Here is a 15726-nt window from a genome sequence, read left to right as displayed (position 1 = left end):
CTGTCTCCCTCTCCCTCTCCATAACTATCACTATCACTCTCACTCGTGGCGTCTCCTACGCACTTAACATTGAAAACCGAAAACAAGCCCCCAAGTGGCCAGAAAGGCCTGCCATCCGCCATCCGCCACAGCCAAGAATGGCTTCTCTCTGCGCCTGCGCATCCCGCAAGTTCACGGAGTCGGGCGAAAGGAGAGAGCCTCAAATTAATGGTGCATACCTATAGAATCGTGATAGTGAAAGTTTGATAGCAACAACAATAACTCGTAAGTTTTGAAGTTTACAGCGGGCCTTTTAGGCATGACACGCGCCCCTAACAGTAGGCAGTACATTTTAACAGAAGCTGTCAGTGGGAAACGGAAATTCGGGGACTTGTTTCGAAGCTCAGGAATATATTTACTATCCCTAGCTATAAAACTTGTATTTTAAAAATTCATTTACGTTTTTCTTCTCTTACCGTAGTGCAAGTTTTAACAGGAGCCAATGAAATGTATAATAACATTAAAATATAATACTTTGGTTTAGGCCATGGTAAATAATTCTTATCTAAATTACACAATGGGCTACAAAACCTTTAAAACATAATAATTGTTGAGGTCCAACGTTTCCAATGCAAGCAATTGGGAAGCGTAAGTTCTGTTAAAGGCTACGGACTAAAAAAGTGACTGCCAAGAGAGAGCCAGAGACAAGGAGAGAGTACTGTCAGTTCCTTCGGTCTCTCTCTTGGCCATGTATTTCGGCCCTGTTGGCCAAAGCGACGTAAATACCGTTAGCACAGTACATCGTGGACAGTTGAGCGTGCAAGTTTGGGCAACCAGAAACCCTTGCCGATTATATCAAAAAGGCCAGCAAATATAAATCAAAACAGAGAATTAAAAAAGGACTAAAACCTGTGGTTCCCTAACGCCTAAAATGGCAGTCCTTGAAGCTTAAAAACACAAATCAAAGAGAAACGGTTTTGTATTTTTGGCCAATTCGTAAAGTTTTTTCGGTCCCTCAGCTGTGTGTTACATAAATCTCGGTGGATGTGTGCGTGTGCGTGAGAGAGTGCTCATGAGTGTGTGTGCGACTAACAGCAACAGCAGCTAAAAAATAAAAAGCAGCTACAAAAATTATAGGAAAGTTACTCCCCGATTTCGATCTATCGTTTCTGTGCTTGGTCAATTGGGATCAACCCAAAGCTGTTTCGGTGTCAATTACGAGAAAGTTACTACTTACTAAAAAATCACGCATACGAAGCGGTGCCAGAAAAGAACCACTCAGAAAACAGCTAAACAACAGAGAACAACCAGTCAAAGCAATGTAAGTGGAAAAAAATCTTTAATAACTTGTTAGTTATTACTCATCTTATAGTTAAGTTTTTGAAAAAGTTTTAGGGCGTGTTAGCAGATTTTTAAGTGGTTCGAAAACATTGCTTAAATATAGAGAATGCTAACTTTCTTATAAATATACCAAAACATATACTATCTAAGTCTGTTGTCACAAATATTGTATCTATTTTTTATAGTGGGCTCTTAATAATGGTTGACGTCCATGACTGTCTTTTATATTAGCCCATTTGTTTCGGAACCTGACCTCGACCAATCGACTGGCATTGAAACCTGAATCGCAACGTCTGTTCAATTTTAGTTAATTTCGCCCCATCAGCTGCAACATGTGTAGCGATTTCCCAGCGCTACATTTTCCACAACATTTATCGATTATCGGCGCCCACTCACCCATCGCCACCTCCCATTTTCCTCTGGTCAAGTCAATTGCTTGCAAAATTTAATAACCGCACACTTGGCATTTTGCGTTTTGTTTTGTGCCCAACTTTGTTAATTTCTTTTCGGCCCTTTCTCCGGTTCCCTCGTTTTATTGCTCTTTCCTTTGTGCCTTCGCCCACGCAGTGCTCGTTATTTCCACTTTTTGTGGCGCTTTTCGCCAGTCAGCCGCCTGCCACTCCCACTTTTTCTCGGTATCTCCTCATCGCCTGCTCTCGCCCTTTTTTCTTGCCACCTTTGTGACCTGAAATGGGCAATATCATCTCGTCGAGTCCCCGGATTGAATATCTTATTGTCGAGAGCGAAATTGTATCCCAAAAGAGTTTGATTGATTTGATGACGGCTCAAAGGGTTCCTCAGACGGGGAAATTTGTGTGGTATTTGGGAGCGGACATTTGCAACGATTATCACCAGGAAAGTAGCGGAAGAGAGGCGAGGTTTATATACTCATATACAAAGCTGCATGTGATTTATTTTTAAATCCATAAAAATAGTTCGCCTTGAGTTATCACTGCTACGAATCGCAACGAAAGTAAGACGTCTTCGTAAAGCCGCAGAATGGAAAATTTGCTAGAGTAGTCTGATCACAGGATACACCGATCAAAAGGCATAGTTTTTCCCCTTAAATGTGCATAAGAGTATTACAGTTTGTTAATTGAATAAAACTGCGGTGAAAGTAAAAACAGTAAAATTTAGAGAAATAAAGCTGGATTAACTAATTTAAAAAATCGAACTTATAATATTGTATTTGAGATTTTTTTGATTATTAATAAAAAACTTAACTTATGACGCGCAGATTCTAATAGTGCCTTTGAAGACCGTGTTTGAGAGACGTCAAATTTATTTAGTCTATATTTTATTTTATTAAATTTTTAATACGTAGTTGAACTTAAAAATCTGATCCCAAAGACCAATCGTTCTGAAGGAACATGTTTAGCATGTTCCAGGAAAAATGGCTTTCAAAAGTTATTGATCATTAATAATAATATTGCCCAGAAAACTATGCAACATAAATTGGTTAAAAAAGAAAATCTTAGATGAGTTCTTATAGGTACAATAAAAACAAGTAAAATTAGAAAAGGTAATAATTAAATAAATATTCAAAATAAAATATAAATTAAAAATACATTTTTAATTTTAGGTTTTTTAAAGTTTATCTTTTAACTCAAATACATTTAATATGTCACTTCGACTCCTTCAAAGGAAAATATATTTTAAAATAAAACAGAAAGGAAGTTAACTTCGGCAAGCCGAAGTTTCTATACCCTCGCAGATTGTTCCCGTTAAAGCTTTGTTTGTACAGAACTTTTTTAAAAAACTAAAAACTAGTTTTAAAAATTTTAAGATAATGTTTCGTTTCAATTGACTACAGTGTATGTTTACCGAAATCGAAATATAACGATCTATCTTTTGACATTAATAATCCGATTATTCCTATGGTAGCTATGTGATAAAGTCGTCCGATTTAATTTAAAATTTAACCAAAATTAGAAAATACTTAAAGAATTATATTCCCAAGAGTAGAAATTAATATGTCAAAAAAACCGGTTATATCTTTTTTTACATATAAAAAAAAATATATTTTTTTGATCATTCTCAGTCGTTCCGGCTTACATAATACCTGCAATAAAATAAGGCTTTTGGGAGAGTTTCGTCCCGGTAGCTTTAAAACTGAGAAGAGACTAGTTTGCGTAGAAACGGACAGACGGACATGGCTAGATCGACTCGTCCAGTGATACTGATCAAGAACATAGATACTTTATGGGGTCGAAAACGTCTCCTTCACTGCGTTTCAAACTTGTGACTGAAATCATTATACGCTCTGCAGGGATATAAAAAAGGCGCTCAAAACACTTTATTGATGAAAAGAATTTACTATCGTTTGAGTGTTATTTTTGAATATTCCCAATTGGCTTACCCGTTACAGTTTCATAGTTTGACAGCAAACAATGTATATGGCACTAACATGGTTGTGATACTTTCCGTGTGCACTTTCTTCTGCCTCGTTTTTTAGCTGCACACTTTGTTGGTTCCCATTGTTATTACGTACACACGTATATTGTTTCTGCGTCTAAGCGTGCTTTTTGAGAGCGGCTTTGTTGACCACCCACGACGAAGACAAAATCGCCGTCATTTCCAGGACACATTTCGCTGCCTGCGCTGCCGCCGTTTCATTTGTTTCCCTGTTTATTGCTTTTGGCTTTCGTCCTGCCATTGTTCTTGTTGTTGCTTCACTGCTGCAGGACTTCAGCTTGAAGTATTTTAGCCATTTTCTGGTCACCCATCATCATTTAGACCGGCATGGAGGGGCTGTGGAAGGACTTTTGCTCGAGTGTCGCTCCGGTTGTGGCCATTGCATTGCCGTCGCATTTTACCTTGTGGCACTTTGGAAGACTAAGATTTATAACTATTGCGAAAAGCGAGCACTGGGGCAGTTACGTAAGATATGGAAAAAACTGTAGGAAAAAACCATTTCTATTTTATTTTATAATACTGTATTACTTGCTTCAAAAACTTTTCTATGACTCTTAGTTAAAGTTTAAAAAGTACACTTAAGGAAACTAAATTGCTCCAGCTGTATTATATGTTAGTACATTTTTTTTTAATTACAAAAAAATTATGATTGGGTTGATAAGTTTAAAACAACGAAGTTTTGTTTTATTTTTTACCTATTATTCCTATGATGATCCCAAGCAAAAACACTTTTCAACAATACATAAGCTCTGATATCAAAGTTAGTAAAAAAAATGCTTGTACATGCGACAAAATAAACACTTACTAAAATGTTTTCAAGTCTTTTAGTCTCTATTGGTGAATGCCTCGTTATGATTGAACCATCACTGCACTTCGTCACTATGTGGACACAGTGAAATAGCTCAGCATAGTCGTTCGAATTTTACTTAGAATCGTAATTTTTCCACTAAGGTGCCTGGCTCCTTATTTAATTTCTTGAAAAACTTTGCAGGAAAGTGATTGCAAATGTATTCCATTACGTTTTCACTTTCCCTTATCCTCTCGGTTCAGTTCCATTCCAATCTCTTTTTCTTTCGTCCTGCATTAGGTTGTCTTTTCAAATGAATTGATGTATATATAGTAAAGTATTGCTGATGGTCAAAGCGAAACATTCAAATTGCAGTATAGTGCTCTTCGTGTTTGTTTGTGGTTTTCAGTTGCACATTAAATGAAATTGAAAGCCATTTGCGCCAAAACAGATTTGCACTTACTGTAGATGTTACAAACTGACTAGAGATGGAATGTTACTTGCGTTAATCTATAAGGAAAGTGACAAAGTGGATATGAAAGTCACTTCGAGTCAGTTGGTCCCTCTTTGGTGTTTTTATTGTTTTGTTATTGCTGCCAACTTTGGTCTGTTTTTATAATTCCTCTTCATTTTGATTAAGCATTGGGCTAAAAGTTTTTCACATCATAAATATTGCATTTTTATGAGCCACTACAGTTTTCCAAACTACAGAGTCAAACCCTTTTGACTTGATTTGATTTGCTTGAGGTTTTCCCGACTTTAAATGCTAGACCCAAAAGTTGTCGACTCGCTCATAAAACCTACTAGCAGATGTGTACTATATACTATATATACTATACTATATACAAAATTAGCCTTCGCATTGTATGAGTGGGGAGCTCTGACACGAGCGCCCATTAAATTGGCCAAAATGTCAAAGCTAATAAAAAGTTTGTTGACATTGTGTGTAGCGAAATTGTGCTCCTGCTACGACGATTTCAGAACTCCTTTATATGCTTGGCTTCCTCTAAAATTCCACTCAATTACAATGCGTAACTTTCTTGCCTTCAAAGAACAGTAAAATAAATATAATAAAAATGCTATGGTCGAGTGTCTCAGCCCTTACTCAGCTAACCGAATTTAAAACAAGAAACAGTTGACCAATTTTAAAATAAAATTCCAGTGCATATCTTTGGGAGCGGCACCTAGCAGACGGCGCCACCTAGCGGACGTCTGTAGTACTACTGACCATAAAAAGACTTCTTAGCTTAATAGCTTAGTAAGTCATAACTTTAAAAATAATATTGCGATTGGTAAAATTAATGAATAAAATAAATAAACATTTGTGGTCGTTAGAGTGGGCTTGGCACTCTACTGAAACAAACATGTGATACATCAAAACCCTCAGAATCGGAATGTTTAGTCCCAACTTTATCGACTCGTCTAGTGATTCTGATAAACAATATATATACTTTAGAGGGTAGGAAAGGTCTCTTTCACTGCGTTACAACATCTGACCAAAATGATTGTACCATCTCCAAGTGTATAATAATAATACATGGTTTAATGCTTTACATTTCTCGTGAGTTCTTTTTTAATGGATTCCAACCCAATGAAGATATATTTTCGAGATCGGAACTAACAGCCTCGCAATTAATAATTAAGGTTAACTTAAGATATTAATCTCAATTCCCTATCGAGTATGGCCAGAGAAGGACTTTGTACTCATCCTGCACAGTGCTTAGTCGACGGCAAAAGCCGATAATCAATTCTGGGGAAATGGGCAGGTTAGCAGCAAAGGCAGCGGGAAAACCAGAGCTGTTAACAGCCTAGGGAAAACCCTGTTAAGTTAACAACATGCGCAGGGCCTTACATTTAATTTTAGTACAAAAAGGGAGGGGGGGGGGGGTGTTTGAAAGAGCGAGCGGGAGAGCACAAACAACAACAACAGCAGCTCAGCTGTTTTCTGGCCGTGTCGCGTGCTTTGTCCTTGACAAGGTTTTGTTTTTCCAGCATTTTTCATATTTTCCCAGCAGGCGGGAGCGAGACAGCTTGACAGAGCGAGAGCGAGAGAGGGCTATGGAAAGCGTGGGAGCGAATACAGCTTTTCGCTGGCTGCGCCATTTTCATTTAGTAAAAAAGGAGAGGGAGCTAAACTTTTTCAAGGCGGAAACGCTTCTGGATGAGGGTTTGTGTGTGTTCCTGTGCGAGGCTCATGTTTCTTGGCTTCTTTTGTGGCTTCCATTCGCGTGCCATTTGGCCATAAGTTCTGATAAATTCCAAAACGGTTTCAAAGTTTTCGGGGAAGACACATCAGGAACCGCAGAGCCCGCATTACTTTCACTTCTGGTTGGGATTATGAACGACGACCCTCTCTATTTCGAATTCTATTAAAAAGCGAACAAAATTACTAAATATTTCATATGTGTACAATGTACAAATTTTGAGGTATTATAATTAGTTTCGACCTGATCAACTTGTGATATACCAAAATAATATTAATAAAAACACATATTTTTCTATTTAAGTTAGTTCTTTGGCTTAAATGTTGTTTTAGACTTAAAATTTTAACGCATTTGAGGTTTAATAAGATGACTATTTCATACAATTATTTTTTGTGTACATACTTCTTAATATTCGACCGAGCGTCTCAGGCGTTATGCGATGACCCATTGTTGGACCCATTCGCAGATCGCACCTTTAACTGTCATTATTGTCGTTTTAATTGCACCGCACGTGGCCTTTCCTTGGACAGTAAAGTTCTACACTCCATCCTTATTCCCCCACAATTTTGAGGCATCCGCTGTAGAAATCTTTTACGTTCCAGGTGAAATTTATTTTTAGTGCCTGCCGCGTATTTTAATTAAAACGTTGATAAATGTTCAACTCAACGGGCGCTCAGGGTCCAATGCGCGTACGTGTTGGAGGAATGTTTATACCTAGCTATAAGCTGACAGTGCCTGAGAGCTAATTATCATAACAAAACCTGGCTCTAATTGGGGCCAGCTTGAAAGTAATTGCATATGATAATCCTGATCCATTGTGCATGGTAAGCCAGGTATAAATTGACACTGGTTCAATCGATGTTGCTTTCCGCCTAGAATTTATAAATCAAAGAAGTAGAACGAAATAAACCGGGTGTTACAACTTTGCCAGAGAAGAGCTTTCTCCGGGTATTTCCCTTTTAATGCCCCCTTAATTCTTGCACTTCTTAGCTGATAGCCTCGGCTGTCTTACCTTGAAATGTTGTGGCCGTTGCTGACACTCTGATACCCATGCATAGTTCCCCGAGCTAGCAATGCATAACTAACTAACTGACTAACCTGGCAAACACTCGCCCACAGGTAGACACATAACCGCAGGGCAAACACTGCGTATAAGTAATTTGCTGAGCAGAGCTGCTCACTAAGCCTGCAATTAAATCCACTTGTAATGCGCTTTTGTTATTGCTTAATCCATTTGTGCATGGCCCAAACAAAGCCCCGTCCCCTCCCTCCTTCTGTGCAAATTGCAATTACAGACTCGGGGAATAGTTGGCAAACCCAAAGATGCAGATGGAAATGCAAATGCGAATGCGAATTGCGAAGCTCGAGAGATCCGGAGAGAGTCATGTCAACATTAGCCAAGTCTGTCAATGTCGGTGCTTTATTTCTTTGTTCGGCTTGTGGCAAGGCTGGCATTAATGCCACTGAAGTGGCCAAGGAGGCTCCATTATCCTGCAGCACATTGTTTGCTTCTCTTTGGTCCTTTAAGTCCGTCAGCCAGGTAGCTCAAGGGCCCTGCGGCAGCGGGTAATAGTGCGCTAAGCTCTTAAATTCCGCAACGTTGTGGGTAATCCCCCAAACATGAACATCCTATTTGTTGACCTAGTTATCTGGTACTTTGATTAATATCGCCTCCTTGTTTCTCGCAGAGTGACAACTTAATTGGGCTGAATGTCCCGTGTTTTTCCTCAGCCGCTGGGCAATTGATTTTGTCATGAGAACCACAACCAAAACATTCCTGCTCGTGTTGATGTAATTTCTGTCACTTTTCAGACCTCCACCGCCCATCCACCTTCCCTGAGAGGCCTTTTATTTGAAAACTGTTCTAGCTGGAAGCCTTAAAAAATTTGCGATTTCTCCAGTATGCAAACTTATGTTTGCCGTTGTGGTTTTTGGCTATGTATTAAGTGGGCAAGACAGAGATCGAGCCGTTGAGACAACTATATAGGGCTTTTAATCTTGGCATTGCAGACTATTGGACAAAAAAGATCCGCTCTTACTGAAAAATGGGCTTGGCGATGAGTAGGTTTTGTTTTGACTTATTCCCAAGAAAGGGTTGGCTTTAAAAGGTTTTCAATATAATTTGCATAATTTGTCCAGTGCAATCATGTTCTAGTTCATATGCACACAGAGAAATATTCAAGTACATTGTTCTTGATTTGAGAACATTCGTTGTTAAAAACCGTGTAAGTACATTTTGGTATCAATTATCTTAATATTAGAACGAAATGGTGAGAAGAAAAATGTTAATTGGAGTTTGCTTAACAACTTTTCGATAAGTATACACTACTGACTGAACTAATAGTTTAGTGGTTGGGATATACAATGTAAATATCGCCAATTCATATGGTTTTAAGAACATTGCGAACTCAGATTAGAACGTCACAATTCTCTCTGTGTGGGGCAATGTGCTTAGCTTTAATGCAGTAGTTAAATTTTTGAAGAGCTAGTCCGATATGCTGTGTGGCAATGATATAGCGAAGGGAGAGTTCAGGGTAAACACTAAAACTTATTCCAAATCCACTTTGTTTCGGGGCTCAATGGAGCCAATCTCAGAGCATTAACTGCTTGGTGGCCCCATCCATGTGTCACTTACCCCTTTCCCTTTTCCCTGCAAGGGGAAACAAAAGCCGCACGGCGGAGGCAGGACCCATTATAGGCATAAATTACATTTGCGGGCAGCCGGAGCCCTGCAAACCGAGCACACATAGACACTGGCACTGGTCGCAAGTTCAGTTTGTGCAGCAGAGCTCTAGAGTTTCCGATTTTCCGCGCTGTCAATTCCATTACGTATGCGCCCTGGTGGCCCGCAGGGCGTTTAAAATATGTGAATGCAATTTGCATTTGCTGGACACTCGCACACACTGGGCCAAGAGTAACTAAATTAAGTACCCGCCCACTTCCTGCCCGCTAGATCAATTAGGGCCAATAAGAGTGGAACATTTGTGCGTGGGGAATTCGTGAAAGGGCGACAAGTGGCAGGGCTCGCCGAGGAATAAAGGAACTGGGCGAGTGCAAATATTTTTTCAGTGCCAACTCAAGGATATCCTTGATGTTTGCCCAGCCAGAGGGGAAGGTACCGTTGGGGTGGTGCTAAAAGAACTAAAACAAAATGCATCCTGCAATTATGAATGAATGCCGAGGCACCGAAACAGCGGAAGAGGAAGCCAGTCGGGCGCCAACGGATGCGTTTGCGGAAGCTGCTCGCGGTTCACTATGCAAATGTCCTTTCTGTAACAGCACTGGAAAAAAAAATATTTAAATATTTATTTTAAACTAATTTACTTTATCGATATTTTATAGAAAGGTAGCCATAAAAATCGATCATTTAACGCTGCGATGCGATACCTTTTTTCGATAGTATCGATATTTTACAATGTTTTCGATATTTTCGATAGGATATTAATCGCGATATCTTTATCAAAATATCATCTTGGACTTTCAAAAGTATAAAATGTTAAGTAGCTAATTTTAGCTCCTAGGTATAGCTCGATTGTTTTCAGTGCTAGTATGTCAAAGTATGTGCTGTCCTCACTTAAAGCCTTTGGCTTAAAGCTGGCCAACCCACTTTACATAACATTTTAGCACTCTCCCTTTCGCCCTGGCCCCTCCCCTCGCTGCTCTCCCCCTGCGTCGCATAGTTATGACCTCGCCTAAGTGCATAGCCTTCAGAATGAGCGAACGACTGTCTGTGTAAGGACATTGGAACGCGTTGCCAATACCGAAATGCTCAAATGCTCAACTGCTGAAATGCTGAAATGCTCTGGCTGAAGGCAGTCATTACTCATTCCACACCCACACACATATTGAAAAGTGTGCTTGTCCTGTCGGGGATAGGGATTTGTGTGTGTTTCCGTGCTGCTCACGGACACCATCTTACATACGTAGGAATCCATAGAAGTAGTGCGACACCACAGTGCATATGAGGGGGAAATATTTGGGAACGAATGTATAACTATGAAATTGGAGAATCTCATTGGGGATTTTAAAGAAACGTGTCATGAATTTTGCTAACCCTAAGGTAAAATAAGGGATGTTGTGAAAAAAATAAGTTATATCACTAAATGTGTTGCATACTTAGGGAGCGTACTATAAAAATCGTTCCACTGCCGAACTGCCCCTAGAATAAATTTTCATAGGAAATCTAAAGAGAAGGGTGGAGATTTTGTTCTTGAAATGGAACTTAAATTGTTTAAGGTACGTAAGATTTTTTTTGTTGCATTTTTATTCTTAATTAAAAGTTTTTACCACAGTGCCAATAGAACAAGCTTCAGTGCTATTATTAAATGTGCCCTGATGCTCATTTTATGGCATCACCCACATCCCCCACCCCCCGCCTGTTCACTCACTCACTTTATTCCAGCGGCATCCAACTGAATGCAACATTACAGGGCCCACGGGCGAAAAGGGGTGGCAGGGGTGCCCATTACGTCGAAGGGCAAAGCAACAGACTTGGCTTGAATGCCGGCCAAAAGAGAGAAACTGCTCATAATAATCATAATGAGCGTGTGTGCGAGTGCAGACAGATGCAGTGCCTTTATGCAGGACTGCTGCTGTTCAGTTCGGTTTAGTTGAGCTCGGCTCTTGGCCATGTGGCTGCGTTTAAGCTAAAGCTCTATCTGGAGCGTAGGCACTGACGTTGATGTTGGCGTAATTACAGCCAAGGGACATCAAACCAAAAAGCGCCATCGGCCCGGCACACATTCATTATTAAATGGGCGCAGAGCCGTGACATTGTGTGTTTTCCCATTCTGTGATATTAGTGAATGAGATTAAATTCTACTTCATGCACAGAATATGAACTCATGGCTCGTCGATATTGATCTATTAATGTACATTTTTGGTTTAATAAAAATACTTATTTGATCTTTCTATATATTTTAAATGTTTTACATATACTAAAACATTGAATAGATTTTTTTAAAAATATAATAGAGGTGTTTTTGTTTAAAACCAGAAGTTTTGTAAGGTAATTAGGTTCAGTGTTAGTTCTCAAACTAGAATACCCCAATATGACTAGAATTCGTCCCCATATAACTTATATGCTTATATGTATGTATCTGATAGCGTTCTCTTTTGTTTTATTCAACAAGAAAGTAACCATGTAGCTGTTTTAAATGCTCTATAACTTTTAAAACCGAGTTTTTCTGTACTTCTAAGATATGCTAAAATTTGAGGAGGACTATATAGTCATAAGACAGAAAATAAGGGTCGTTTTGATCAATTTAGAGAAAATTTACAAAAAACTGTTTCAAAAAACATTTTTTAAACATACTTTCAGATTCTTTTCTAATGACGTATAGCATATGTCTGAATCTTTAGCCCTTTAGAAACTTCAGCCTTGAATTTTTGCTTTTCCCAGCTATTTCCTGCCAAAGTAGCGGGTTTTGGTGACGGCGAATTGAAGTTGTAAACTCTACCCATCAAATGCCAAAACTATTCTGGCCTTTCGCATCATCCTTTCGCGACATCACTGTGATTCGGAATCCGTTTAACATTTTCCAATGCATAATGTGGCAAGAAAGCTCCTTGTCATGCCCCCACCCTGATGCATAATTCATATGGCTGGTTCTGCATATTTCGAGAGCCGACACACTCTAATGCAATTTGACATTGGGTCTATAGCCACGTGCAAGCTTAGAGGATTTTCGGGGCTTGTTCTCTGCTTCTTTTAACTGCATATCCTGTTACAATTCAAACGAAAAGTAAACGGAAAGTGGGGGAAATCATCGGTGATGGCGCAAGCCGGTTTTTCGAACATGCCCATTTCGGAATGGCATTGAGTGCGTTTATTTTGCGGAATTCGATGGGGTAAAGTGCAATTCTGCCAAACGACAAGAGAACATTTATGAAAACATTTTTTTCAGCCCTCTGGAAGCCGATGTTGTTTTTGTATCGGATATCTGAATGTCCTTGCAGGACTTTTGATTTTATTTTATATGCATTTTTGCAGTTTTCTGTTTGTACGGTTCCGATTCCAATCAAGACAAAGTGCTGGACATGGTACTTGTAAGTCAAATAGTTTAAAGGTTATGTAGACAATGTTATTAACTATTTTTAAAAGAAATGTTCTTTTTAATTGTTGAGATAGTGGAAAATTAAAATAATTTCAAGCTTTATAAAACTAAAGAGGTAAGTTTAGAACTCAATTTATAAAATAGTTACCAGCAAGGACACTCGAAACAAATTGGCTTTGAATGTTTGTTAAAAGTTTGATGTTTCTCGTTATCATACCGTTGATGAAGGTATTTTAATTTCAGTTAAAAGTTTGCAACGCTGTGAACGAGACATTTCCCACCCTATAGAGTATATAAACTCTAGATCAGCATCAAGTGACGAGTTGATCTAGCCATTTCCGTCTGCCCGTCCGTATCTCCGCTTCTACGAAAACTAGTCACTCAGTTTTAAAGCTTTCGGGACAAAACTTTTCCAAAAGTCTGCTTTTTATTTCATTGGGAACGGACCGGAAAGCAATAATGGGAAAAATAGTAACAAGAGATTCATTATTTTTGGAAATATTCTACTCTGGGATTTTCAATTTTTTTATTATTTCTGAATTTCTCTTCTTCCAATTAGGAATTTTGGTTCATAATATAGGACGACTATATCATATAATCGTAGTTGTTATATAAACTAGCTGTATATTTATTAACAAATCTTCCGCATTTATATAACTTATACGCTTTCTGTGATAGACATCTGTTTTTAATGCATGAAATGGATTTAGCTGCAAGGGTATATACACTTCGGTTGGCGAAGTTCGCTTTCTTTTTTGTTATACCCGTTTCTCGTTAAGTAAAAGGGTATATTAGATTCATCGGAAAGTATGTAACAGTAGATGGAGGCGTTTCCGAAACCCATAAAGTATATATAGTCTTGATAAGGATTACTAGCCTACAGTCGAAATAACGAGGTCCGTCTGTCTGTCCGTATAAACACTGTGATATCGGAAACTATAAAAGCTCGAATTTTGGGATTCCAGAGATTTGTGCGCAGCGCAAGTTTATCTCAGGAGGGTGCCAAGCCCAATCTAACGCATAAAAACGTTCATAACGCTAAAACATGTCCACATTTTTGAACATTTTGGAAAAAGTAAATGGGATTTTGCTTTGACTATCAATATCCATCTGCATGTCAAAAATTTGTTTAAATCTGACTATTCATAAACAAGTTATAAGCTAATATAGTGTGCAATCTTGGGAACAGGAGCTTTGCTGCTTGCATATCTCCATCTCCCTCACACTCCCCTTAGCTGAGCAACGGGTATTTGGTAGGCTATGCCATTGACTATAGTAATTTCTCTTCGTTTATTGAAAAATGATAAGTGGCCAAAACGTTAAAATGTACGATATATTTCCTAGAAAACTTTTTGTTATAAAAAATAACCAATGCTGCTTTTCATGTGATCTTATAAAAAAGTTTTACCGATAAAACCTGCAATAATCCGTTTTCATTATTTTTCTTTGCAGGTTCGTTGCCCATCAGATACCCAATATCTAATCCACTTATGAAAAATATAAATATAATGATAATGCTATTAATACGACCATATAGCGCACTCAAATAATCCGAATCCAACTCGAACACGCCACAAAGACCCAGTACTCGAAACAAAAACAATTGCAGCACTAAACAAATACGAACAAGAATACAAACACAGAAACACACTGAACAAATACCAAATATCAAATAGAACGAATATGCATATTGCTAATTAAATTATAAATAGCTAAAGCTAATTAAGCAACAATGCCCATACAACAACACATAACTAGCCCATATCCAGTACTACCTACCTGTAATCGTCCGCCTCTAGCCACATAGATAAACTGCTAATATTTGCGCAACATTTAGCGGCAAAGACAGCAAAGCCACAACACTGAATAAAACATATTAAACAAACACGAGAAGAGAACAACCAGCAAATACTGAATACTAAATACCGATATCAGAAACAAATATAGATTGCCTTGCCCCCCATATAAATGTCTACCTAAATGTACTGTTTGATCGTTCCAACCCGTAATGAAAGTAATGAATTTGTGTGCCTTCGAATGTGCAGTAAATGCAGCTTCTGCATCGGCTGAGCACGCTATGCCCAATATCTGCTATGCCACCTATAGCTAACCCGACTGCAGCTACTCCGAGTCCATATCCAGTCAACCCAACTAGCCAGACATATGTAAATACAGACTCTGCCTACCCGAACAATCAAAGATCAGTTTCCAGTTCCTGATTCCCCAAGCCATTGGACCACCCGACACCGCTAACACTCACACAATCCGTGTCCAGACTCCTGATATCCCGCAGAAAGGCGACGACACACGATCGGAAATGTGCGTTTTTCCTTCCTCCAAAAGTTGAAAAATTTTCCACCACCTATCTGAACTTGTCAGACTTTTCCACATTTTTCAAAAATACTATCTTCCTGATTCCCTTACGATTTATACTATAACTTTAGCACTAGAAGGCATGCTGCTTGTGATCGCTTATGACTCTTATTCGGCTCTTATACAAAAAACAGCTGGAAAACAATTATACTCCGCTCATATATTACTCCTGTAAACACGCTTAAATACATTCTACTTAATACATTTTAATAAAAAACATAAAATTTTAATTTTTACATTTATTACAATACCTAATCATATTTCTTATATCTTCTATGTGTACAAAATCTATAACATTTCTTGCTCTGTTATCCTTTTGCTAAACTACTTTTTTTTATTTTAATAAGACTTTAATACAATCAAACACTGAAATACATATTTGCTTATAACTACCCAAGCACTGTTTCCATACCCAAAACAGAAATCCTAACGAATGTTTGCCTCTAAGTGTGGCGTATGCCAAACCCATATTTATTTCGATCAAATGCAACGTGTACGTCGTATGAGAATCGTTTTTCTATGCCGTTTTTCAACTATACTCTTTTTGATATTTTTCTTTGGTACATGCCTT

The 15726-nt window shown here is 38.5% G+C and overlaps 1 protein-coding gene across 2 annotated transcripts in view; it reads left to right on the top strand.

The window, feature by feature from the left end:
* Positions 1–834: 834 nt before the first annotated feature.
* The window catches only part of mtd (TLD domain-containing protein mustard), an 81837-nt gene continuing 66945 nt past the window's right edge, over positions 835–15726 (top strand). Inside the window, exon 1 of one of the 2 annotated variants that reach the window (XM_070995786.1) lies at positions 835–1300. The gene's annotated coding sequence lies outside the window, so the exon portion shown is untranslated. The remainder of the gene's footprint in view (positions 1301–15726) is intronic. The other variant, XM_070995787.1, reaches the window with a different exon arrangement.

This window comes from Drosophila suzukii, chromosome 3 (genome assembly GCF_043229965.1).
Source record: "Drosophila suzukii chromosome 3, CBGP_Dsuzu_IsoJpt1.0, whole genome shotgun sequence".
Lineage (NCBI taxonomy): Eukaryota > Metazoa > Arthropoda > Insecta > Diptera > Drosophilidae > Drosophila > Drosophila suzukii.
Note: the sequence above shows the minus strand (reverse complement) of the source record. Positions and strands in the feature narration are given on the sequence as shown.